This window comes from Sminthopsis crassicaudata, chromosome 1 (assembly GCF_048593235.1).
Source record: "Sminthopsis crassicaudata isolate SCR6 chromosome 1, ASM4859323v1, whole genome shotgun sequence".
In the NCBI taxonomy this organism is placed as follows: domain Eukaryota; kingdom Metazoa; phylum Chordata; class Mammalia; order Dasyuromorphia; family Dasyuridae; genus Sminthopsis; species Sminthopsis crassicaudata.
The window spans coordinates 665954381-665979975 of NC_133617.1; the positions used below are offsets into that span (position 1 = coordinate 665954381).

Below are 25595 nucleotides of genomic sequence, written 5' to 3' on the forward strand. Positions count from 1 at the left end.
GTCAAATCTGACATCTTTGGGTTCCAGCCCAACTCCTCTGTTGTGATATGGGAGAGAGGAGAGTTAGCAGGTACCCCGTAGAGTACTGGGGGAATCAGGGATATTTTGGGAAGATTGGGTCAGCTGGGAGGAGACCTAGTATTTACAATGGAGGGGGCGGGGGCAGAGGAAATGGAGAGGGCGGTCGTCTGGGATGCTTTAGAGCTGCAGAAGGAAGGAGGCTGGGACACAAGGGACACCTTTCTCCCCAGGGGGAAGAACAGAATTCCCCTAGCTGTCTTCCAGCTTGGCGATGACTCACTTCTCATCCTTGACCTTCCCAAAGTCACAGGGGGTGGGAGTGGAGCCTTCCGGCCCAGCCTGGGCCCCGACACCAGTTCCATGGGAGGAGGCCCTATGGTCAGGCCAGCAGCCCAGAGGCCCAGCCGCCAGCCCGGGCCCAGACGGGGGCGGGGGGAAGCGGGACCCCCTCATGGACTACAAGTAGGTTCTTCTCACCTTTCTGATGTCCCCGCTAGGGGGGGGGTGGCAGGAGGGGGGAGACACTACCGGGAAGGGACTGGACCCAGAGAAAGTAGGGAGCAAGGCAGGTCACCTTGGGATGGGGTTCTCCTGGGGATGAGCGCGCCAAGAATGTCAGGGCTGGGGTCATTTAATGGCGTGGAATGTCAGAGCCTGAGGGGTCTGGGGGTGTGGAACACGGAGGGCCTGCTCTGGAGGGGCCTTAGAACGGGGCTGGGAGACCTTAGAATTCAATTCGATTTGACAGCCATGTGTTATGTGTCCACTATTTATAAGTAGCTAAACATGTTCTAGAACAGGGAATGTCAGAACTGGAAGGAGCCAGATTAGAACCTGGATCATAGGGCAGCTGGCTGGTGTGGACGGAGCACCGGCCCTGAAGTCTGGAGGACTCAGACACTTCCCTGTGTGACCCTGGGCAAGTCACTTAACCCTCAGGGGAAAAGAAGAACCTGAATTATCAGAGTTGAAAGGCCCTTTGGATGTTATCTAGGATGATCCCCATCCCCATTCCCACCCTTTTACACAAGGAAGGACATTAATTTGTCCAAATTCCCATATCGGAACACGGTATAATTGAAGGAAGCACAATATAAATATATAAGGGATACATAACAGGCAGGGAGTGTACAGCAGCAGCCCCTAGAAGCGGGCTATTCATTTCCCGATGCATTCATTGATTCATTCAACAAGTATGTATTTTTTTAATTACTATAATTTGCTAAGTCCTGCACCAGGTAAGCACAAAGACAAAGACAAAGCAGCCTTACCTCTCTTTATGGCCAGAGAGATAGGCTGGGGGAGAATAATATGCAGATAAATAAATAACATATAAAAGATAAATAAAACTCATTTCAGGGCAGGAGAGCAACAGGTGACTGGAATTTGTCTCATTCCTCGTGAAGGAAGGATATGTCTTTATATAAAAATATGTTACATATTATTATTTTATATATGTATATACATATATATAAAATATACATTATAAAAATAATTTATTTATTAAATACCTTCTTTGAACCAAGTATTTTGCTTTAAAAATTTTATCTTATTTGATCCTCACAACAACCTTAGGAGATAACCTATTATCATTCTCATTTTAAGTTGAGGACCCAGAAGCACATAGAGGCTTTTCCAGGGTCCCACAGCTTGGGACTGTCTGAGCCTGGATTTGAACTCGAGATTTGGCCCTAGGAGCAGCTTTTATTGGGAATTTCTTATTGTGGAATGGGAGAGAGATTTAGAAGGATAGCTGAAGGGATCATAATGTTAAGTGAAGGCATTTTAAGGACAATGGAGAGTGGAGCACTTTTGTAGGGGATGGGGAAGAAGCCAATAGGTATAAAGAGATTGAAGATGAGAGAAAAGAGGTTGATCCAAGAGGGAAAGTACCTGAGAAGGCAAAAAGGGTTCCAGATGGTAGAAAGGGCCATCCCTTCCTCTGGGACTGGAGCAAAGGTGGAGATAATACTAGGACACAACACCGAGGGAATGGCATTGGGAAAAGGGAACAGAGTCGTATAGGTGGACTAAGAGAAGAGAGCGACTGAAACAGAGGTTGTAGGGAATGTGATAGGACGTTAAATCGGGAGGTGTGAAAGGACCAGGACCTTACATCAGTGAGCCCCCAGTTGAATTAGATAATGCAAATGTATAGTTGCTCTGTGACTTCCTCTAGCAGCATTCAGAAGCTCTCAAAATTTTTGTTTTTGTTTTTTATTTTCTGTCTATATTTTCTTTTACAATATGACTGATATGGAAATGTTTTGCATGATTACACATGTATAACCTATGTCAAATGGCTTCCTTCTCAGTGAGAAAGGTGGGGAGGGAGGAAGGGATAGAGTTTGGATTTTTAATTTTTTAATTAATTTTTAAAATGAATGTTAAAAGTTGTTTTTATATGTAATAGGAAAAAATCAATGATTAAAAAAGACGTTCTCAAGTAGGAATAGAAAGGGAAGATAGTGAAGGCATTCCAAGACCAGGGTTTGGAAATGGATAGATAAGTGGCCAAGAGATTTTAGGGGAGAGGAGAGCATAAAGCTGAACTAGTTACCTAGAGAGCCAAGATTGAGACTGGAAAGTGAGGGCAGGTGATGAGATGGACTGTGCAAGCAGAAAGGGGCAGAAAACCTGGGGACTGCCATGAAGATGAAGATGGCAGTCTGGGCGATCTGTATTATGGAAGTCATACACAGGTGACTAGTGGAGACAGAGCACATTATCAGAGGGTGTAGAGCAGTGTAAAACCTTAGAATTCATCTCATCTCATTAGGAAATTGAGATCTGAAAAAGCAGATATACCCAACTTCTAAAGGTTGGAATCCAGGTCTCCTAACTCCAACTTCAGTACTGTTGTTTGAGAACAAGACACAAACAACTGAAAATGAGGGAGGAGGCCGAATGCTATTCTCCAGACTTCCTGAGAGAGGAAAAAGGGATCCTTGGTCTGGACCTGGAAACCACTTGGGGAGCCAGATGGAAAGATTTAACTCTCCCTCCCCCTCCGTGTCCTTGTCTTTCCTCCACTCACAGACTTCAGCTGCTCCCTTGGCTCTGGCTTCTGGCCGCTAAACATCACAGCAGCCCAGACAGGTCGGGAGGGAGGCAAGCTGAGGGAAGAGGGGAGGCCCTGACAGCTCCTAGAAAGACAAACACACGGACAGGTAAATGGCGGGGTAGATAGAGATAAGTGGGCAAGTGGATGGGTGATGAGAGAGAGACAGAGAGAGAGAGAGAGAGACAGAGACACACACACAAAGAGAGACAGAAAGATATGGAGAGAGAGATAGAGAGACTGAGACAGAGACAGAGAGAGGGAGGGGGTCAGACAGAAACAGATAGAGATAGAGAGATAAATGGGGAAGGAGGGAGGGAGACAGAGACAAAAACAGCTACATGGGGAAGAAGGGAAGGAGAGAGAGAAGAGAGAGAGAGAGAGAGGGAAAAGGAGGGAGGGAGAGAGGGTGAAAGAGAGAGGGTGAAAGAGAGAGAGAGAGAGAGAGAGAGAGAGAGAGAGAGAGAGAGAGAGAGAGAGAGAGAGAGAGACAGAGAGACAGAGAGAGAGACAGAGAGAGAGATTGAAAGATTTATCCAGCTAACCATCACTGTCTCACAGGCTGTTAAAAAGGTCAAATAAGACAATTTTTGCAAAGCCAACCTCACAATGCTGCTGTAGGCAGCTACCTACTACTAGTAGTAAACACTTAATAAAATGCTTGTTGATTGATTTGTTATAAAATTTTGTAAAGTGGCGGCTATGTAAGGGAAGGAGGAGGGCAACAAGAGTCTGTCAGGAGCTGCCATGGGCCAGGCTCTGTGCGCCTCACAAATACCTTACTTGCTGTACTGCAGACTATCATTACTACCCCATTTCTTAGTTGAGGAGGCCGTAGCCATTGAACGACTTGCCCGGGGTCACGCAGGGCCGAGTCAGAACCCAGGCCTCCCTGACCCTGTCCCTGCGCCCCACCTCCACCCCGCTGCCTGCCGGGTGCTGGCTCTGGCAAGGACGGGTTGGCGAGGCAGCCTGGGCAGCCCGAGGAAGGAGGCGCGTGTGACACAGGCAGCCAATGACTCCCAGGGGAAGGAGGAAGGTGGAAGGAGGGAAGGAAGGAGACAGCCAAGCTGGGCCAAGCGAGAGAGACAGTGTGCCAGTGCTTTAGGAGGGAAGGGCAAGGCCCAGAGCCTGATTCCGTTTTCTTTTTTGTTGTTTTTTTTTTTTTGGTGAGGCCCTCGGAGTCAGGTGACTCACCCAGGGTCACACAGCTAGGAAGTGTTAAGTGTCTGAGACCAGATTTGAACTCGGGTCCTCCTGAATTCAAGGCTGGTGCTCTATCCACTGCACCACCTAGCTGCCCTCCCCCCCACTCACTTTTTTTCCCTGAGGCAGTTGGAGTTGGTGACTTTCCCAGGGTCACACATTGACCCTGAATTTTCTGAAATCCCAGGTCTTTTCCACCAGCACCATTGACTAACCACATCCTCCCACGTTGGAAACATGCGATGGTTTTTGAGAACTTTGTTCCTCTAACACTTCTCGATGCTGGATTTGAGCCATCGTCTCATCCGCTAAGACCTTTCTGGACCTTGACTGCCATCCGTAGGTTAGCAGTCGCTCCCCGACTGATGTCATCATTGCTGTGATAAAAATGGTCACCAGCCCAAGGCTAAGAGAGAGCCCAAAGACACTACTTGTCCCTCCAAGTCTACGTTCTAAAACTGATTTTTATTTGTATCTTTTGTTTTTAAATCAGCTTCATTTCCTGGTACATCCTTCCCAACAGAGAGTTAAAAAGGATGGGACTGAGGGGAAGCAGGTCAAAGTTAATCGGCACATGGATCACCCAGTGCAAAAGGATACCCCTCCCCTTGACCAAGAAGGGAGAGGCACTCTGCTATCTCTTCTTTGATTGGTAATGATTTCCCCCATTATACAGATATGGAAACTGAGACTTAGAGGGGAACTGGGATGATTCCCACGTCTCCTCCCCCCAGTTCCTGAATTCACTTAACTACACCATCACCTGGCCCACCCTGTTCATCTTCTCCATGTCGAGTCAATCAGTTAAAAGCATTTAATGAGCACGTGCCATGTATTAGTCACTGTGCTAGAACCCAAGGAGAGAGCCCAAGAATATGGAGCAATCCCTGCCCTCAAGGAGCGCACTCACGTTCTTTAGGAGAGCTGCGTACCTCTGTGAGAACAGGGGAATGATCACAAAATAAAGTAAGGAACTGAAGACAAGCTCACTGGGGAGGGGTCCAGGAGGGGGGGGGGGTCATGGAGAAGGTGGTATTTGAGCTGAATCTTGCAGGAGATAAGTGAGTCCTGAAGCGGAGGAGAGGACGGAGTTTATTCCTGCCACGAGGAATGAACCAGGGACAGAGCAAAGTCAGGGAGAGGAAAGGGAGAGCTGTGGGTGAGGGGTACAGCGGTGGGCAAGTTTGCTTGGAAGAGATGGACTAGGAAAACCTGATGAGCCTGGAAGCCAGGGAAGGAAGGGCCAGGTTGGGAAAGGCCTTAAAAGTCAAGCAGGGATTTCCATTTTATTCTCGAAGACACAGAGAGCCACTGGGGTTTGGGGAGCGGGCAAACGGCCTCATTACATTTGCCTTAAGAAAAATCACTCGGAGCTGTGGGGAGCGGGGAAGGCTGGAAGCAGAGGAACAACGAGGAGACAACTGCAGTAGTCCAGATAGGGATGATGAGGGCTCGTTATGTGAGGGGGGACAAAGATTAGATTCAAGAGATGAAAAGGAAAAAGGAGAAAACTATCAAACGTTTTACTGAAATGTAGACCCACTGTACGCACCATGAGCAGCCAGGTGGTACGGTCCACAGAGCGCCAGTCTTGGAGTTCCAATCCAGCCCCCGACATCCCTAACTGGGGGACCCAGGCAAGTCACTGTGTTCCTCGATGAGCAGGAGAAGGAAATGGCCAACCACTCTAGTATTTCTGCCAAGGAAACCCCAAATGGAGGCGTGAAGAGTCAGACACAGCTAGAAGAAATGAGTTACAATAAAATACATACCTTTCCCGGCCGTTACTAGTCTAGTCATCCTATGAGGAAAGTCAATTTGTCATGATTGGGTCTTGGGAAGCTCTAGGACTTGAGGATCCCTGCTTCCTTTTCTAGTCACTCTCTAGCCTTTTAATAATAAATTCTAGGATTTTAGCAAGAATCAAAGTTAAATTCATTGGCTTAAATTTTAAACACTACTTTCTTAAAAAAAAATAAATAAAAAACGGGGGCAGCTAGGAGGTGCAGTGGATAGAGCACCAGCCCTGAAGTCAGAAGAACCTAAATTCAAATCTGGTCTCAGACACTTAACACTTCCTGGCTGTGTGACCCTGGGCGAGTCACTGAACCCCAATTGTCTCAGCAAAAAAAAAATAGCTGGTAAATTTCCTCCCTCCTTGAGTTCTGCAACGTATCCCATTCTACATGTTTTTCAAAGATCTCCGCTCATGGTTTAACACTCACAATGGCCACTTCCTTCTTAATGGCACAACCACAACAAACGTTTATCAGGCCCACCTCTTGGGCACTGGGCATCCACTAAATCAGCCTTCTGGGGGAGGGATGCAGCATGAACAAAAAAAGGCATGGTACAATGAAACGGAGCAAAGGGGAAACACGAACAATAGGAGAGGTCGGAGACGTCTTCAAGAAGGAAATGAACCGAGCCTTGTAGGAAGAGAAAGATTCAGGGAGTCGGAGAACAATCAGCCAATCCAGAGGCATGTATTTCCTTCTCAGTCCCAGGCCCTGAGCTAAGTGCTGGGCACGCAAACATCAAAATCAGAGTCTTTGCCGATGAGGAGCTCCCTTTATAGCCCATAGGGGGAGACAGCATGCACCTATTGATTTTTATTTCTATGTATGTGAAACACATATATATGAAATTTAAGAAACAAATGAAATATAGGAAACATATTAAATATACCATACATATCACAATATAGTAAATATATCATATATACATGCACATATACGTATCACACTATATGAAATCAATTCACAAAAATTAATATAGAGCAATTTTTTTTGGGGGGGGGAGGGGGAGTACCAGCAGCTGGGGTCAGGAATCAGGAAAGGTGTCATGTGGAAAGTGATGTTTGGACTAAGACTTGAAGGAAATTTGGGGTTCCAAGAGATTGAAGGTAAACCAGGACAGTCCTCATAAAGGGAGAGAGATGAGAGATGGAGCATTTGTGTGTGAGAAGATAGAAAAGACAATGTGACTGCATGAAGTGAAGCGATATAATAAGAAGGGAAGTGTATGGTCAAGCTGAGTTGTGAAGGACTTTTTTTATATTTGATTTTAGATGGAATAGGCTGTTAGTTGGTACAGTGGAGAAAGTACCTAGCTTGGAGTCAGGAAGATCCATCTTCCTGTGTTCAAATCTGGCTTCAGATACTTTAATAGCCATGTGCCTCTGGGCAAGTCACTTACTCTAGTTTGCCTCAGTTTCCTCATCTGTAAAATGGGAACCCTGAAGAAGGAAATGGCAAAGTACTCTGGTATCTCTGCCAAGAAAACCCTAAATGGAGTCACAGAAAGCTGAATATTACTGAAAAAATGACTTAACAAGAAAAAGGGAGCTATGGGAGTTTATAGAGCAGGGGAATGGTGTGGTCAGATTTGTGTTTTAGGAAAATCTCTTAGTGGCTGCTTGGAGGATAGAGTGGAGGGGAAGAGAGACATAAAGAATTTAATTCAGGGAGGGGCGATTTCATCTAGTCTGGAAGGGAGAATTCACAGAAGATGTAGAAACATGTAACAGCCAGATTTCGACTCAATGCCAACATAAAGAGTTTTCATTTATTCCTACAAGAATGGGGACACCATAAAAGTTAGTGAGCCGGGGGAAGATTGTATCAGGGGAGAAAAGGGTTCAAGTGGGGTGAATTTGTGGGGGGGCCACACTTGGCAAGTGATTGGCGATGGGGAGGGAGAATGGAAAGAGACTCAGAGATGACTGAGGTTAGGAAACTGGGTAACTGGGAGGATGGGTAACACAGAAATCTGGAAGAGGGGCAGGGTCAGAGGACATGATGATGCGTTCCATTTTGGATATGTTGAATTGGATTTGCCCAAGGGACATCGAGCTCCCTCTGAGTCCAATTCATGAATTCTATTCAATTAAATTCAATATACCCAATTTCACTTCGGTTTGATTCATTTAGTTCCATCCATAGGACATTGGGACTTAATACTAAAGATCACAGACTGCTTCGTTTCACAAATGAGAAACTGAGGCCTTGGGAGGGCAAATGATTACCAAATTGGTGAGAGGGAGAGCTAGAATTACAGCATGCTATGAACGCCAGGAGAAGCTCTAAACCAACCTGATTGTTTTATAAACCTCCTTTCTTCCTTCTCTCTTTCCTTCCTTTTCTCCTTATTTCAAAAGGGAGAGGGTCCCGTAGCTGGGATTCAAAGGTCTTCTGAATATGGGGTCAGTACTCTTTCCATTAACTTGGATTTCCAAAGCAGCAACCCAACTATATAGTCTGACTGTTGCTGAATCACCCCGCTCATAAAGTGGTACCTTTCACATTGGAAGGGGCTTTGGAGGTCGGAAAGTCTCATTTATAAGGGAAGAGCCCAAGGCACAGAGGCATTAAGGGGATTCCCAGCATCCCAAAGCCAGAAGGTGAGCCCTAACCCGAGTTCCAGACCCAGCACTCTCTCCACTGCAAAGTCAAAATGAAAATGAATCAACAAACACATCCCAAGCTCTGCCTTTGAGAAATTATCCTCTTTGGGAGATTCAACATACACATGAACATTGAAGAGTGAGGAAGCACTTAGAACTAGAAGACTCAGGAAAGGCCTTTAATTTTAATCTGTATCATTAACATTTTTGACATTGCTTTCTTAAGTTTGGACATTAAACCAAAGCTGTGATTGAGAGCATTTGCTATTCTGAGGTGTAGATGCTCATGCTGAAAATTTAACAATCAGTTGTTGTGAGTTGAGAGTAGCTAGCTCCAGCACCCCCCAGGACCCACAGGTTTTCTGAGTGTATATATCTAAAATGTCAGCCTGTAATGGGTGTATCGGGAACTATAGAAAAATAAGGGATCGATGATCGCCTTGTGTTCTTCAGGGGACATCACAATGTGGTTAGAGGAAAAGCAGGAACAGGAAGAAAGAAATTATAAGGACATGTTTTTCAGGCAGTTGAAGGAAGGAAGCTGTAACTTTGGTCATAGATTGAACCTTAACCCAGAGTGAAGATAGACTCAGATCTTCCCCCAAGGGCCAAAGGCATGCTCTCTAAGATAGAAGGTAGCTCACCTGTACAACCCCCAGGGACAGCCAGGAAAAGGGAGTGTGCTGGGGTGGGAGGGCAGGGTGAAGCTCTGACTAGGTAAGAGGTTCTTAGAGATGAAACGACTCAGGCCAAGTTTGGCCAGCTTTTGGTGGGATAGGAGAAGAAAGACATCTTTCTACTTTCTAATGAAGAAAATTCCTGACTTTTCCTTCCTTTCCTCCTTCCTTTCTTTTTTTCTTCTCTATTCTTTCCCTTCCTCTTTCCTTCTCTCCTTCCTTTCCTCCTTCATTTTCTCCTTTCTTTTTCTTTCCTTCCTTCCTTCCTTCTCTCTTTTCTCCTTATTTTTCCTTCCTTCCTTCCTTCTTTCCTCCCTTCTTCCTTCTTCCTTTCCTTTCTTCCTTCTTTCCTTCTTCCTTTCTCTCCTCTTCCTTTTTCCTCTTCCTTTCTTTCTTCCTTCCTTTATTCTTTCCTTGCTTCCTCACTTATTTGTTAAGCACTTACTTATATAGAAGTAGACATTGGGAGGATAACAAAGTTTAGGGAAAACACAGACTCTGCTTTCTGGGAGCTGACAGTTTAATCTTTGTGTATGCGTTTGTGTTTTGTATCTAAACAGATATCTAAATAGATGATTATTATGTTCAATGTGATGGGGTGGGAGTGCCAGGAAACCCAGAGAGATTGAGCTCCCTGTCCAAAGGCCCCTCATGGGTTTGGTACAAGGAACCAGGTGCTCCATCTGTCAGCCTTTCCTAAGACATAAAGGCCCCTTTCTTCTCACTGAAAAGATCAAGGTCCATTTGCCTCAGAACCAGGCAAGTTCTGGGCTGACATAGTAAATTATTCTTCCAGTGGCCAAGAGAGGGAGTCCCTGCCTCTGTAAAAGAGCTAGTAGGATGCTCCATGCCCTCTCCCAGGCTCCCAGAGCCAATGGGCAGCATGGATCCAATGCTGAAGAACTGGACATCACTGGAGACAGGTGTGCAGAGGTAGGGTAGACAGATGTCTTATAATCAGAGAATCCCTGAGGGATAGAGCTAGGAGAGCCAGGAAGGGCATTAGAACATAGAATGATATGGGAAGGACCTTGGAACCAGGAAAGTTAGAGAAGTATCAGGTGTCTCCTTCTGGCACACTTGGACTTGGAGGCAGAGACTCAGAGACTTACAGAGACTTGCATGACCAGTTGTTGTATGTCATTTGTCTTATTCTTCATCTGCAAAATGGAGATAATAATAGCAGGGTTATTGTGAGGATCAAATGAGATAACTTATAAATTGCTTTGTAAAGCTTAAAGCACCATAGAAATACTGTTTCTTATTTTAAAAGACCTGTGGAGGAAGTGTGAGCTAGCAGCCATTCACATTCTAGTCAAATTTTATTGTTCCAGTTAATAAACATTTATTAAGCGCTGATTACATGCCCAGCAATGAGCTAAGTTCTAAAATGTAAGTTTTGAGGAATGTCTTTTTCTTTTTGTGTTCTTTTTGTGCCCAGGATTGTAGCAAACTAAATCCTGAATATATACAGGTTGAATTTAATTTCAATCCCTTTCCCCTGCCTTTGTGGAGACAAGCCTGGTAAGGAATGAGAGTTTCCACTGGAAAAATCAGCAGAAGTAGGGATGAGAGCCCTGCAGCCAGGATAATCCAGAAAAGGCAATAAAAGATAATAATCAGCCCCCTGGCACACACCCCCTTCATCCTCCCAGATCCTCCAGATCTGACCCCTCCCAAATAAAGGGTATTTCTTACTTTCACAGCCCCAGGCCAAGGGAAACTTGGCCCCCCAACCTCCACCTTCCTACCTAATAGAACCAGTGCTAAGGTTTTTGTTTTTTTTTGTTTTTCCTGAAGTCTACGTTATCTAGTTGGTGATCTCCTGACCAAGAGTCATAGAGCTGGAGAGTCAGAGAGACTGAAGGCTTTATCTAGGATCACACAGCCATATGTCCCAAAGCTTATTTGAATTCATGGCTTTCTGACTCCAGGGCCAGTGTTCTATCCCTCTGCCAAAAGCTGCCTTTCAACAGACTGGGAGCTCTGTCATTAACTCACTGAGAGATCTTGGGCAAATCACCCCATCTGGGCCTTTTTTTGTAAAATGGAAAGCCCCCCCTTGCTAAAATAAGAAAGACACAAATTGTCACTTTTACCGATTTGCCAGTTCTTGTCAGAGAGAGGGGCTCTGGGAGGGACCCGAAGACCCAGAGAGGCCATAGGGGCTGGGGGAGGGGATGGAGGTTCATTGAGGAGGGCTCGGTAAGGGGCTGGGGAGCCAAGCCCTCTGGGATTCCAAGCCCTGCTTCCCCCTCCCTCCCCACCCCCATGCACATCCTGCCCCTTCTTTTCATCCGAGTCTGTCTGGCAGGAGGAAGCCTGCTCCCCTGGAATGGGGCGTGTGTCCCTGTCTGGGTCTCTGTGTAGAGACCATTGGAAGGAAATGGTGCTGTAAGGCTGGGCAGGGCCTTGGGGGGGTGAGGTAGGTGGCCAGGGGGGGGAGGCAAGGAGGAAATACCTGGGCAGGGTCCCCAGCCCTGCCATTGTCCCCAGCAGGAAGAGGGGAGCTCATAAAATGGGGGTCACTGGACTCCCGTTCCCCTGCCAGCAGCTGGGGTTTCTGCCACTCCCCACTCCCAAAAAGTCCATTGGCTCCCCCTCTCCCTCCAAGTTGCAGCCCACACCCAGTTAGGAAGATGTTTGTTTTTTAGGATAAGAGACAAAGAGAGCCATAAAGGGGAGGATGTGGTAGATGGGGGGAGCAGCATGTCTGCTGTGGTTCCCTTCCCAGAATGATCCCCCAGGACTCAGCTCAGAGAATGGCAAGTAGTCTGTGGATAAGGTGAATTATGATGTGTGGAGGGGGTAAGAGAGAAAGTTTCTCTCTTCTCCAACTCAAGTGCTTACTAACCCACACTCCGTGACCCACTTCCTCTCTTTCTTATAATAACTGCCATTTTCTATCGCCCTTTGAAGTTTACAAATAGGGATCTAATGGAATTCAAATAAATAACAGAGATAAAGCACTTTGCAAACTTTAAAGTGCTGTATAAGTATCTATTGTTATTGTTAGCCTGGTGATAAGTGAATTCCCTAAGCCTTCGGTTGCACTCTTGCTAAGATCCCACCTTGTTTATAGAGCAACTCAGAGGTGTGTTATTCAATATTTAACAACCAGCCATTGGGCGAAGGGATGTATACACAAGCTTTTCAGTTCAATCTGCATTATTAATCGTTTCTTAAGTCTAGACAATCCACAAAACAAGAAATCGATCTCCGGGTTATAGTAACTGCAGATTTCTGAGGTGTAAATGCTTACAAAGAAAATTTAACAAAGTCTCCATCAAGCAGCACACCAATGTTCCTCTTAAGATCTTCATATGAGCAACTGGTACTTAATCAATTAAAGTATTAGCATTGTATATGTCTTAGAAACTCTTGTTTTATTAGCTGTACCCTTAGGAATGGCTTAAAGGTCAAAAACAATTGTAGTGGGAAAAGTACGAAAAAGGGAGTGAATGAATGGATGGGGTCCTCAAGGAGAAGCTTTCGGGAACTCCTCGTTCACTCGACAGTTACTTTTTCCAACACCCTGTCTACTTCAAGATCCTGCAATGGTGATTGAAGGTCTCTAGCTGGCCTTCCGGGTAAGAACACGGAGGACCTGGGTCCCCAATCTTCCCTGCTGATTAGGTTTGCTCTTCCCTTCTCTAGGCCAGTTTGTTCACCAGTAATATTAATGTAATCAAAATTCTTTGCAATTCATCAGTAAATTATAATGATCATTAATAAATAATCTCCAAGACTCTTTCCAGTTGTAAATTCATGGTCCCAAATCTCTGCTCACTTTCTGTTGGTCTGTGACCACTTCCTCAAATTTGGATCCCACTATTAATCAATATAAAGACTGGAGAGACAGACGGACAGATAGACATAAAGAGGGAGATAGAGACAGAAAGGGAGGGAGGGAAAGAAAAAGACACAAACAGACAATGAGGGAGGGAAGAAAAGAGAAAGACAGATAGACAGAAACAATGAGGGAGGGAGGAATGGGGGGCCCCTCTGAATAAGTAGGAGTGTATGTGTGCACATTTGTCCATCAATAACCTCTTCAACATGAACGCTGCTTCCCTTTGCATCTGAGTTCACGGAAGATTCCAATTTGTCTGTCCTAATGTATTGATTTTGCCTCCCAGAGAGGAGTAGGTCATTTGGACCATTCCTGAATTACTATGAACTGATCACTTGCAGTCAGGTTTCTTGTTCCTGCCACGTATATTGAGAGAAGACTCCTGCTTTATGTGTTAGCGGAATCTAGAAGCAGATGGGTCTGGAAGCTTTCTGGAAGGAGATGGGGGGATGTAAGGTGACAAGGGCAGGATTTGGAGTCAAAGGCCCGACTGCTGCTCATTTGGACAAATCCCTCACCACTCTGGGCCTCAGGTGGCTAACATGAGAGGGACTGGACCTCTAAGGTCACTTTCAGCTCTAAATTCATGATCCTAAGGTAGGTCCTGTTTACTCTACATTTCTATAGTTCTTCAAAATTTAGAAATATTAAAGCTTTCATCATAAATAATCACCATGTGGGATAGATAATCATAGCAGCTAATATTTATATAATGCACTAAGATCTTAAAAACTCTTTTACAAATATCTCGTTTGATCCTCACAACAATCATGGGAAGTGCTAGTGTTTTCCCCATTTTAATCTTTAATCTGAAATAAGCAGAGGTGAAGGGGCTTGCCCAGGGTCATGCAGCCAGGTCATATTTAATTCAGATCTTTCTGACCCTTTGCTCTATCCACTGCTCCTACTCACCGTCTCATTAGCAAATGAAATCGTGTTTCCCCTTTGCAGATGCCAGAGTGAGATTTGCAGAGGTGAAATGATTTGTGTTGAACCTTCTGATTTCAGCTCTCTCTTTATCAGAAGTCCACAGTATGTTATTCAAGCTTCTTTCTTATCCTTTGCATATGGGAAACGTGTTATTTGTTGAGGATTAAATTCAAAATAAGAAATTTCTTTGAAGATTAATATTATTATTCTATAAAAAATTATCAATAAGCTGATTATAGAAAGGCCTGGAAAGAGTTACATGAATTGATGCTGAGCAAAACAAGCAGAACCAGAAATATACTGTACACGATAACAACAAGAATGTGTGACGATCAATTATGAAAGGCTTGGTTCTTCTAAGTCGTTCACAGAGCCAAAGGGATCCCAATAGACTTTGGACAGAAAAACCATCGACATCCAGAAAAAGAACTAAGGAGACTGAATGTAAACTTATGCTATGTACACTTCTTTTTTCTGTTTTCTGTTATTTGTTTGTTTTTTAATCTCTCCCATGGTTTTCCCCCTTTGCTCTGATTTTTCTCTCCCAACACAATGCATGAAATAATGTGTAAAAATTAAAAAAAAACCCTAAAAATATATATATTGCTCATTACTTTTTCAATTATAACTTGACACTTCTGGATTTCTCTTCCCAATTGGAGCCTCAATGTCAAGTCCCCTTCTCTCTCAATCCTTCACACTCACTCTTGTCCTCTTACCTGCCGGTCTGGCCATGACTCTAAATGTCCCCTATTCCACACACAGCATCATCTTGTACCTTTCCCTCCTCTCACCCATGCTGCCGTCATGGCCCCCTGGACTACTGGAACCCCACAAGACCAGACTAATCCCTTCCCACATCCCTAGCATCCAGCTTCTCCAGGCTTCCTTGTTTATACTGATGGATTATCAATTGCTTGACAATTTAAATCTCAAAGCTCAGAGCCCATCTTTAAAAGTTTTTCTGAGTTGGGCTCTCACTGTAAGTCTCTGGGGCAGCCACAGTGCACAGAGCGCTGGCCCTGGAGTCAAAGACTTATCTCCCTAAGAGCAAATCCAGCCTCAGACACTTCCCAGCTAGGTGAGCCTGGGTAAGTCACTTCACCCTGCTTGCCTCAGTTTCTCTCTGTGTAAAATGAGCTGGAGAAGGAAATGGCCGACCACTCCAGTGTCTCTGCCAAGAAAACCCCAAGTTGATGCCATGAGGAATTGAACATGACTGAAATGACTGAAGGAGGACAAGTCTAAGTAGACACCAGAGCCGTGTCCAGATTTGGGTAGTCAGAGATATTTGAATTACCGGGCAGAGTGTGCTCAGAACAAATGAGAGGCGCCGTCCATCAAGACTACAGGCCAGGCCAGGGATAGATATGGGTCAGGTCTCGATGGATGGGGATAATAGTTCACATTTCTATAATGTTTTAAGATTTACATAGGACTCTTCTTAGAAGAGCAGGCAGTGTAATAAGGACCGCTGTTATTACTCCCATTTTGCTGATGAAGACACTGAGAGGTGAAATAACTTTCCAAAGATCACATGGTAAGAAAGTGGCAGAAAGTGGCTTCTGACCCACCTCCCCTAAAGCCACATCAGTCAGCCGGTCAATAAACATTTATTAAGCACCTACTATGTGCTAAGCCCTTCGCTAAGTGCAGGAAATACAAAAATAGGCAGAAGATAGTCCCTGCCCTGGTTGACCCAAAGTCTAATGGTAGATATGGTGTGACCTTCTCATGATGATATGCTGGGATAACCAGCAGGAGGGTGGTGAATACCCCCTGCCGACCCCATTGCCCAGCTGGAGTGAAAGGAATGAGAGCACAGACAATGGGGGAGAGAAGAAGGTTATGGGTCAGCTTTATTTCCTTTCTCTCATGCATTCACTCATCATTCATTCAGCAAACTCTTCCTGTGTGCACATTGTCCAGGGAGATAAAAAGGTTTAAACAAAGCTCAATCCCTGTTCTCATAAATGGTCCATGAGAACAGGGACAGGTCAGTGATGGCGGTGAGGACAGGGCATGAGGGAGGGATTTCAACTACAGAAAACTAATTATAGAATATGGTAATGCACAAAAAGAATATAGAGCCAAGCGCTTCTGAAGTCAAAGAGGGAAGGTCCTTGAAGAGAAGGGGGATCCAGGAAGGCTGCAGGGGGGTGGAGTTAAAGGAGAGGTGGGCGTTTAACAGGTAAAGAAGGGGAGGGAGGGAATTCAAGGCACAGGGAAGAGTATGAGAGAAGACATGGAGACGGGGACATATAAAGCATGTTTTGGGGACAGGTGTCCATCCAGCGAGGCTAGAACACAGGTTCAGAAGGGAATTCTATGAGCTGAAAAGACAGGATGGTCCCGAGTTAGCCACTGAGGAGTGAGGAGCACAAGTGGGGTGACCATGTGCACAAGGAAGATTAGTAGTAGTAGTAGTAGTAATAGTAGTAATAGTGGTAGTAATAGTAGTAGTAGTAGCAGTAGTAGTACTAGTAATACTAGTAGTAACAATGGTAGTAGTAGTAGTAATAGCACTAGTAGTGGTAATGGCAATAATTGTGGTAATAGTAGTAGTAATCGTAGTAATAATGGTAGTAATAGTAGTGATAATAATAGTAATAGTAGCAGTAATAATAATAGTAATAGTAGCAGTAATAATAATAGTAATAGTAATGATAATAGTAGTAGTAATAATAATAGTAATAGTAGTAATAATGATACTAGTAGTAATAGTAATTGTAGTACTACTAGTAGTAGTAATGGTAATAGTAATAGTAGTAGCAATAGTAATAGTAGTAGTAACAATGGTAGTAGTAGTAGTGATAGCACTAGTAGTGATAAGAGTAATAATTGTGGTAATAGTAGTAGTAATAGTAGTAATAATGGTAGTAATAGCAATAGTAGTAGTAGTGATAATAATAGTAATAGTAGTAGTAGTGATAATAATAGTAATAGTAGTAGTAATGATAATAGTAGTAGTAATAATAATAGTAATAGTAGTAATAATGATAGTAGTAGTAGTAGTAATACTGCTAGTAGTAGTAATAGTAATTGCAGTACTAGTAGTAGTAGTAATGGTAACAGTAATAATAGTAGCAATAGTAATAGTAATAGTAACAGTGGTAGTAGTAGTAGTGATAGCACTAGTAGTGGTAAGAGTAATAATTGTGGTAATAGTAGTAGTAATGGTAGTAATAGTAATAGTAGTAGTAGTAGTGATAATAATAGTAATAGTAGTAGTAATAATAATAATTATAGTAGTAGTGGTGGTATTAATAGTAGTAGTAGTAATAGTAGTGTAATAGTAATAGTATTAGTAGTGGTAGTAGCAGCAGTAGCAGTAGTAGTAATAATAGTAGTAGTAACAGTAATAGTAGTAGTAGTATAGTAAAATTAGTAGTAATAATAGTAATAGTAGTAGTAGTAACACTAGTAGTAGTATAGTAAAAGTAGTAGTAATAGTAATAGTAGTAGTAGTAATAATGGTAACAGTAGTAATAGTAATAGTAATAGTAGTAGTAGTAGTGATAGTAATGCTAATAGTAGTAGTAGCAGTAGTAATAATAGTAATAGTAGTAGTAACAGTGGTAATAGTAGAAGTAATAGTAGTAGTATTAGTAGTAGTGCTAGTAATGCTAGTAGCAGTAGTAGTCACTGCAATAGTCACTGCAATAGTCCCTCTCCCTAACCCCTTCATAGTCCAGTTACTAACATTCTTCCTTGGAAAAGTTTCCCTTTCCAGGCGCCCCGCTCCTGCTGAGACCTGTGCATTTCCCGGGGTCACTGCCAGAGCTTCCTAAGGACTACCTCTATAATAGCTAGATAATTGTCCCATTGCCCTTACCCCGACTTCACCATTATAGGCTAAAACCTGCAGCCCTGGCCCAGCTTTCAAAGCTCTGCGCAAAGACCAAACTGCAGTTTTATTTCTCCCACACACATGTGTCCTTGGCTAGGACGGTTCTGTCCGAAGGCTCCCGGTGCTCTCCATCCCTGGCAGCCCAGCTGAGCCCAGGCTCCTCCAGGAAACACCCCCAACAACCTTCCTCCGCAGGGGTACTCCCTGTGCCAAGCGCACCTCGGCACCGGGCCTTCACACTGCGGGCATTGTTCTCTGGCTTTTTTTCCTTTTTCTTGTGTGTGAGTCTTGTTTCTCCCAGAAGAGAAACAAGGGAGGACAAGATGGGCCTCCTCAAGGGCTGTCACATGAAAGAGGGATTAGCTTTGTTTTGTTTGGCGAATTAAGGCAGAATTTAGATGGCAGAGAGGTAGATTTCCTAAGAATTTGGGTAGTCCCAAGGAGGAAGGGGAGAGCTGACCAGGTAGTGCACGCCCTGGGGAGGGGTCTTCTCACAGATCTAGATTTTTCTCTTCTTTGTATTATTCTGCATTTTTCTTTCTGTGATTACTTAGCTTCGTAAATCTGTCCATAGTGTCCTTGTATATACTGTTTGGGTTATTTTCTCCTGAACCTGAATCACTTCACCTAAGTTTTTCCACGTTTCTTGAAAGCTTCAGTTTCTTATGATGCCGGTAATATTTCTTTACACACACATAAATATCTACATGCACATACTCACAGCACCTTTTGTTCAGTCCCTCCTGGCTGTCCCATGAACAAGACACCCCATTCTTAGATCGCAGTATTTTTTTCTGGCCCTTTTCTGGGCCTGAAATCCTCTCCCTCCTTATCTCTACTTGCAGACCTGGGCGACTTCCTTTAGTCCCAATTAAAACCCCACCTTTTACCGGAAGATTTCCCAACTCCTCTTAATTCCAGTGCTTTCTCTCTGTTAATTATTTCCTCTATATGAATATATATAAATATATTATTTCCTCCATTGGACTATCTTTTGTCTCTTTTTGTATCCCCAATTCTTAGCATAGTGCCTGTCATATATTAGGAACTTAATAAATGTGCATTGATCGATTCCACAGTCAATAGACACAAAGTAAAAGCATTTTATCTTTATCAAAGATTTCCAATAAGTATTTCAGTTTAAGATAGGAAACAAAAGCTCCTTCCTTCACTCCCTCCTCCTATAGAAATGTAAACTTCTAGAAGTAGGGACTTTTAAAATTTCTACATTGTATCTCCAAGATGATTTTCCCCTTCCCCCCCCTACTTTTCTTTTTCTTTTTTTTTTTAATCCTATTTTTCTATCACACATGGCTTGCACAAGGCAAACACTTCATTAACGCTTATTGAATTGGATTGAATTGATAGGAGCCTGAGTTTAGCTGCAGAGACTCAGCTATAGACTGAGTTTGGAAGTCAAGTCATTATTGCTCTGGTCATCTCATTAATGTGTCACTTGGACCTTGGAACAATTTGGTCTCTTTGATTCCCATATGAAATAATGAGTTTTGAGCCCTATGTGTAAAGGTAGGGAAGAAAAGCAGAGAATATATCTTGGATGCAAGAGTTCTTGGATATATTTTTTAAAATATATTTCAAGAACTGTATTTCTTTTTTTTTTTTTCATTTACTTTTAACATATTTTTTTTTATAGTTTTTTATTTAACGGATATATGCATGGGAAATTTTTCAGCATTGACCCTTGCAAAACCTTTTGTTCCAACTTTTCCCCTCTTCCTCTCACCCCCTCCCCCAGATGGCAGGTTGACCAATACATGTTAAATATGTTAAAGTATAAGTTAAATACAATATATGTAAACATGTCCATTCAATTATTTTGCTGTACAAAAAGAATTGGACTTTGAAACAGTGTACAATTAGCCTGTGAAGGAAATCCAAAATTAACAAAAATAGAGGGATTGGGAATTCTATGTAGTGGTTCATAGTCATCTCCCAGAGTTCTTTCGCTGTGTGTAGCGGGTTCAATTCATTACTGCTCTGTTGGAACTGATTTGGTTCATCTCATTGTTGAAGAGACCCACGTCCATCAGAATTGATCGATATATAGTATTGTTGTTGCCATGTATAATGATCTCCTGGTTCTGCTCATTTCACTCAGCATCAGTTCATGTAAGTCTCTCCAGACCTTTCTGAAATCATCCTACTGGTCATTTCAAGAACTGTATTTTAATAGAATTTGTTTCCTTTGTAGTCCTTTGTATTTTATTTTATGCATTTAAAAATGCTATCTCGACTGGCTTCACCATATTGCCAGAAGAGACCAAGATATAAAAAAGGTTAAGTAAAAACTAAAAAAAAGAAAAAAAGGTTAGGAAACCCTGTTCTGGAAGAAGTGGTGGGAGAGGGCAGCATCAGCCACCTTCTGTGAAATTTAGTTTACCTATTTGTAAAATGGGGAGGCTCTAATGCTTATTTTACCTGCAGCACAGGGGATCTGAAGAAGAAAACATTTTATAAACCTCTGAGCTATAAAAATTTAAGTTGTTATTATGATTGTTATCACTGACTTAAATTGAACCATTCCTATTACTTATCTCATCTCTGAGTAATTCCCTTGTCCCCTAACCCTGCCCACCTCCCCATCCAGTGGTCATTCTGCCCTTGTTGTCATTGCTGTTAGTGGGACAGAAAGGAGAAGAGCAAGTGGGGAGGGGATGTCCATGAGAGACCTGGCTCTCACCCAATGTTAAATGAGAACAGGAGATAGGATTTGGGAGGGGAAGTGAAAGAGGGAGGGAAACGCTGGGTCTGGGTCCTGTTCATTCATAAAATCTCTCCCAGCATTGTGTGTGTTGGGTGAGGTGGGGACCACCAGCCTGGGCCAGGGATGTTGGGGCAGGTCCCTTTCCTTCCCAGCCTGGTGGAAGTGTTTACACAGCTTGATTCTAGGGTCTTTAGAGCTGTGGAATAGAACTGCCTACAGGGAAGACCCAGGGATGTGAATGGTCCAAGAGCCAAACAACAGCTGAGAGGGTCGAGGGAAGGGTCAGATTTCCCAGCCCATTAGGGCTGGTGACTTTGATAAATAGGGTTGGCTTGACACTGGTTATCCCAGCTAAATTTAATGTGAGGGGAACCAGAAAAGCAAAACACACACACACACACACACACACACACACACACACACACACACACACACACACACACACACACTTTTCAATGGCTTCCCACCATATCTGAAATTACACCATTAGTGCTCTGTTCCTTTCTGTTAAAACTAAAAATTTAAAAGATTTTTTTTCCAGGATCCTCTTTAAAAGTGAGCTCCACCCCCCAATTTCTGATACCTACTGTGTGATTGAGCAAAAATGGAAAGAATACTGAAAGAGGTTGATTCATATTAATTTTTCATTTTTTATTTTATTTTTATAATTTTTAAAAATCAAAGCTTTTTTTATTTTCAAAACACATGAATAGATAATTTTTAACATTCACCATGGCAAAACCTTGTGTTCCCCAAATTTTTTTCCCTTCCCTTCACCCCACCCTAGTGGCAAGTAATCCAATATGTTAAACATATGTAATTGTTCTATACATATTTCCATAATTATCATAATGCAAAAAAAAATAAAAAGAGGGGGAAACATGAGAACAAAAACAAAATACAAGCAAACAACAAAAAGAATAAAAGTACTATGTTGTGATCGACAGTCAGTTCCCACAGTCCTCTCTCTGGGTACCGATGGCTCTCTCCATCATTAGACCATTGGAATTGGTCTTTCTTCATTACTGTGATATATTAGGGGGAGCATTAATTTTGGAATTTGAAGACTGGCTTCAAGGCCAGACTTTTCCACTTGATCCAATTGGGCCATTTATGTGACTTCTCTGACAGTTTTTTCACCTGTAAAATGAAGATAATTATATTTGCTGAGGGAACAGGAGAGGCTCCCAAAGGGCTCCTTGAAGAAGGGGAAGGACGTCAGCAAGCAAAGATTGGGCGGTCAGCAGTAAAAGAATGAATTTCAGATATAAGAGAAAACCATATATCACTGCTGTGGCAGCAGAGAACAGGATGCTTGTTGGGGAGTGATGGGGAGTCCAGTTTGGCTGGTATGTCAGTTCCCTAAGGGGAAGAGCATGAGATAAGCTAGAGAATTCATGGGGAGCCAACAAGGCCTTGAGTGCTAGGATAAAGAATTTGGACTTAATAGGCAATCGGAAGCAACTGCCTGGAAATTTTTGAACAGGCAAATGTCATGGCGTCTATTCAGATGACTTGGACAGCACGTACCTGATGGATTGGAAAAGCAGAGACTGGGGCTAATGTCATAGTCTAGCTAAGAGTGAGGAGAGGTAAACATAGGGAAAGGGAGGAAGAGAAAAGGGAAAAAGGAAGCCATTTGTAGACAGAACACACCTCCAGATTTATTTCCTTACATGAGATCCTGGCCCTTCCCATCCTTCATGCCAAACTCTGTCCTTCCTGCCTCCATATTTCAACCCACAGTTCACTCTGAGAAGCTGGGCTAACTCCTAGCTTTGCTTATTTCATTCTTTTCTGTGACTTTATTTGGACTTTTGAGCCTCTATCATCATCTGGCTACTACCAGTGAAGTCTTTTTGAAGACCTCTAAAGGGTTTTTCCTTGAGGTCGATGATTACTAACTGATCAGGATGGTGGCTGTGGCAGTTTCTTAAAATAGGACAACCATAAAGTTTACTACCTTGATTTTTTATTTAATTTGAACACTTAGAAGCCACTGTGGGGTTATTAATTGGCCTAATTTCAATATTGTGTCTCAGGGGATAGGGAGGTCCCCAAAGAGGGAGACAGACAGGCAACAGCCAGCCAATGGAACAGTAAAAACACATATTTCATGGTTTGTGTCTCCCCAAAACAATTACAATAATAACATCAAAGATGGTTGATCATAAAGAACTGAAGGGAGCAAGGGAAGAAGGGAGGGAAGGACTGTTGTCCAACTGACCAGTTCAGTTGTTCTCAAGTGGGGCATTTGTCCTTTATTCTCCTTTTATTTTTTTTTTTGGGGGGGGAGTTTTTTTAATTGAAGCTTTTTATTTTCAAAACATATGCAAGGCTAATTTTTCAACATTCACTCTTATAAAACCTTGTGTTCCAATTCCCTCCCTCTTCCCTCCACTCCTTCTCCTAGATGGCACGTAATCCAATATATGTTAAACATGGTAAAAATATATGTAAATCGCACATTCTCAAATCTTCATTCTCAAAGAAAAGCATGACATTAGGGAGGCGATACCATGACATGCTCTAAGTGGGAGTGGGTTGTGCAAAGTCACCAGCTTCCCTTTCTGGGACCCATCTGGGTTGAGCAGATCAGGACAACTGAGGCAAAGTTGCCTCTTTTACCTAGCCAAACAAAAATTCAACCTGGAAGGGAAGATCCTCAGGATTTTGGGCCAAGATAGAAATAATTGCTATTTACATTCACTTTGAGCCAATCAGGGTCCAAACAACCTAGAAAGTGAGGAGTAACAAGGAAAGTATAGGGGAAAAGTTTCATTTGGGAGGATGAGTTACTGACTGGTGTTACTGATCTTGAAAAGCAATTTGAAGTAAGGGGAAAGGTTTTGGAATCAGAAGACCTGGGTTTTAATCTTATTATGTGTTGTGTGACCTCTTACTAATCACTTCTGTCTGAGTCTTAGGTTCCATATCTCTAAAATAGGAATAATACTCTATTAATATTACAATATTACAATAACAAAAACAACTCACAGGTTGTTAGAGGAAAGCACCTTCAAATACAATAGAAATCAAAGTTAGTGGCTTTCTCCTCCCTTCCTCAGCCCTTGATAGTGTTGGAGGATCCTGGCTTGGGGAAAATGAGCGGAATGCTGCCCTTTGGATCTTTTGCCTATATTTGGGGAGGGCACACACTCTGTCCTTCTGCACTTAGCTCTGGTACACTAGGAAAATCAAGTGAACCAAGGCACTTTTGGAGGCAGATCTATTTATGAGTATGTAATTTAGCTGGGGGAAGCTAAGATCAATGGAAGAAGGAACAAAAGAATATGGACCAGAAGACTCTCATTAACATAACAGTGTTGAAAGGAGACTTGTGTTCCAGGTTCTGAGTCTTCTTAGGATTTAGGGAAATCATGTTGCTTACTCTTTTTTGGGTTCCTCCCATCTCCAACATTCTATGTTCTAAAGATCGTTCCAGCTCTAATGTCCCATGTTCTGAATCCTGAGACACTGGAGGAATTTTGGTGTGGTACAGAGTGATAAACTTGGAGTCATGGGATCCGGTCTTGAATCCTGGCTCTGTGGGATTAGAAAAATCATTTAATCTCTGGAACTCAGTTTCCTTATCTGCAAAATGAAGAGGTTGGACCAGGAGGTCCCTTAGATCTAGATCTCTGAGCCTGTGATTCCTACTAATTCTGAGATGGTTTGGGGGTGGGGCACTGCGCTTGGGGAAAGCTGCTAAACAATCCCTTTTAGAGCCTGCAACCACGTGCTGTTTGTAGTCTTTGGACACTGGGGCCAGATAAAGTTGGTCTTGTATGGACAAATGGAGGTTAGAACAGAGGAAGAACTTTCCACGTGAGAACAGCGTGGATTAGTGATAACAAGCTCTCTAGAAGAACTTAGTGCTCCTCCCGAAATCATGGGGAAATGTGTGAAGGGGTGTGAGTGCAGAAGGAAAAAAGTGCCCTAAGCCAAATAGTGGAGAAATGACATTTCTGGATCTCCTCAAACCCTGACATGGCCTTTGGCATCCATTAGGAATTAATGGGGCTTCAAGGAAATCAGATATTGTCTACCTCTCAATCTTGTTTCTGATGTGTTTTGGGTGGACATCAAGAGACATCATGACATAATAAGTGAAAAAAAAAATACGATTTGGAATTGGAAAACCTGTCTTCAAATCCTGACTCTGCCACTAACAATCTTCTTTTCTTTTTTTTATTATAGCTTTTTATTTACAAAACATATGCATGACAGTTGTAAAAACTTTTGTTCCAATTTTCTCCCTCCTTCTCCCTCCCCCCAAGATGGCAGGTTGACCAATACATGTTAAATATGTTAAAGTATAAATTAAATACAATATATGTATACATGTCCATGCAGTTATTTTGCTGTCAAAAAGAATCGGACTTTGAAATAGTATATAATTAGCCTGTGAAGGAAATAAAAAATGCAGGCCAACAAAAATAGAGGGATTGGGAATGCTAAGTAGTCATCTCCCAGAGTTCTTTCACTGGGTGTAGCTGGTTCAGTTCATTACTGCTCTATTGGAACTGATTTGGTTCATCTCATTGTTGGAGAGGGACACGTCCATCAGAATTGATCATCATATAGTATTGTTGTTGAAGTATATCATGATCTCCTGGTCCTGCTCATTTCACTCAGCATCAGTTCATGTAAGTCTCTCCAGGCTTTTCTGAAATCATCCTGCTGGTCATTTCTTATAGAACAATAATATTCCATAACATTCATATACCATAATTTATTCAGCCATTCTCCAATTGATGGGCATCCACTCAGTCTCCAGTTTCTGGCCACTACAAAGAGGGCTGCCACAAACATTCTTGCATATACAGGTCCCTTTCCCTTCTTTAAGATCTCTTTGGGATATAAG

The 25595-nt window shown here is 42.9% G+C and overlaps 1 protein-coding gene and 1 long non-coding RNA gene across 2 annotated transcripts in view; one reads left to right on the forward strand and one right to left on the reverse strand.

The window, feature by feature from the left end:
* The first annotated feature begins 376 nt into the window (after nucleotides 1-376).
* The window catches only part of GJC2 (gap junction protein gamma 2), a 40935-nt gene continuing 15716 nt past the window's right edge, over nucleotides 377-25595 (forward strand). Inside the window, exon 1 of the mRNA XM_074283135.1 lies at nucleotides 377-483. The gene's annotated coding sequence lies outside the window, so the exon portion shown is untranslated. The remainder of the gene's footprint in view (nucleotides 484-25595) is intronic.
* The window catches only part of LOC141551461 (uncharacterized), a 10632-nt gene continuing 6504 nt past the window's right edge, over nucleotides 21468-25595 (reverse strand). Inside the window, exons 3-4 of the long non-coding RNA XR_012484874.1 lie at nucleotides 24120-24274; nucleotides 21468-21868 (exon numbers count right to left, since the gene is read on the reverse strand). This is a non-coding gene — a long non-coding RNA (uncharacterized LOC141551461). The remainder of the gene's footprint in view (nucleotides 21869-24119; nucleotides 24275-25595) is intronic.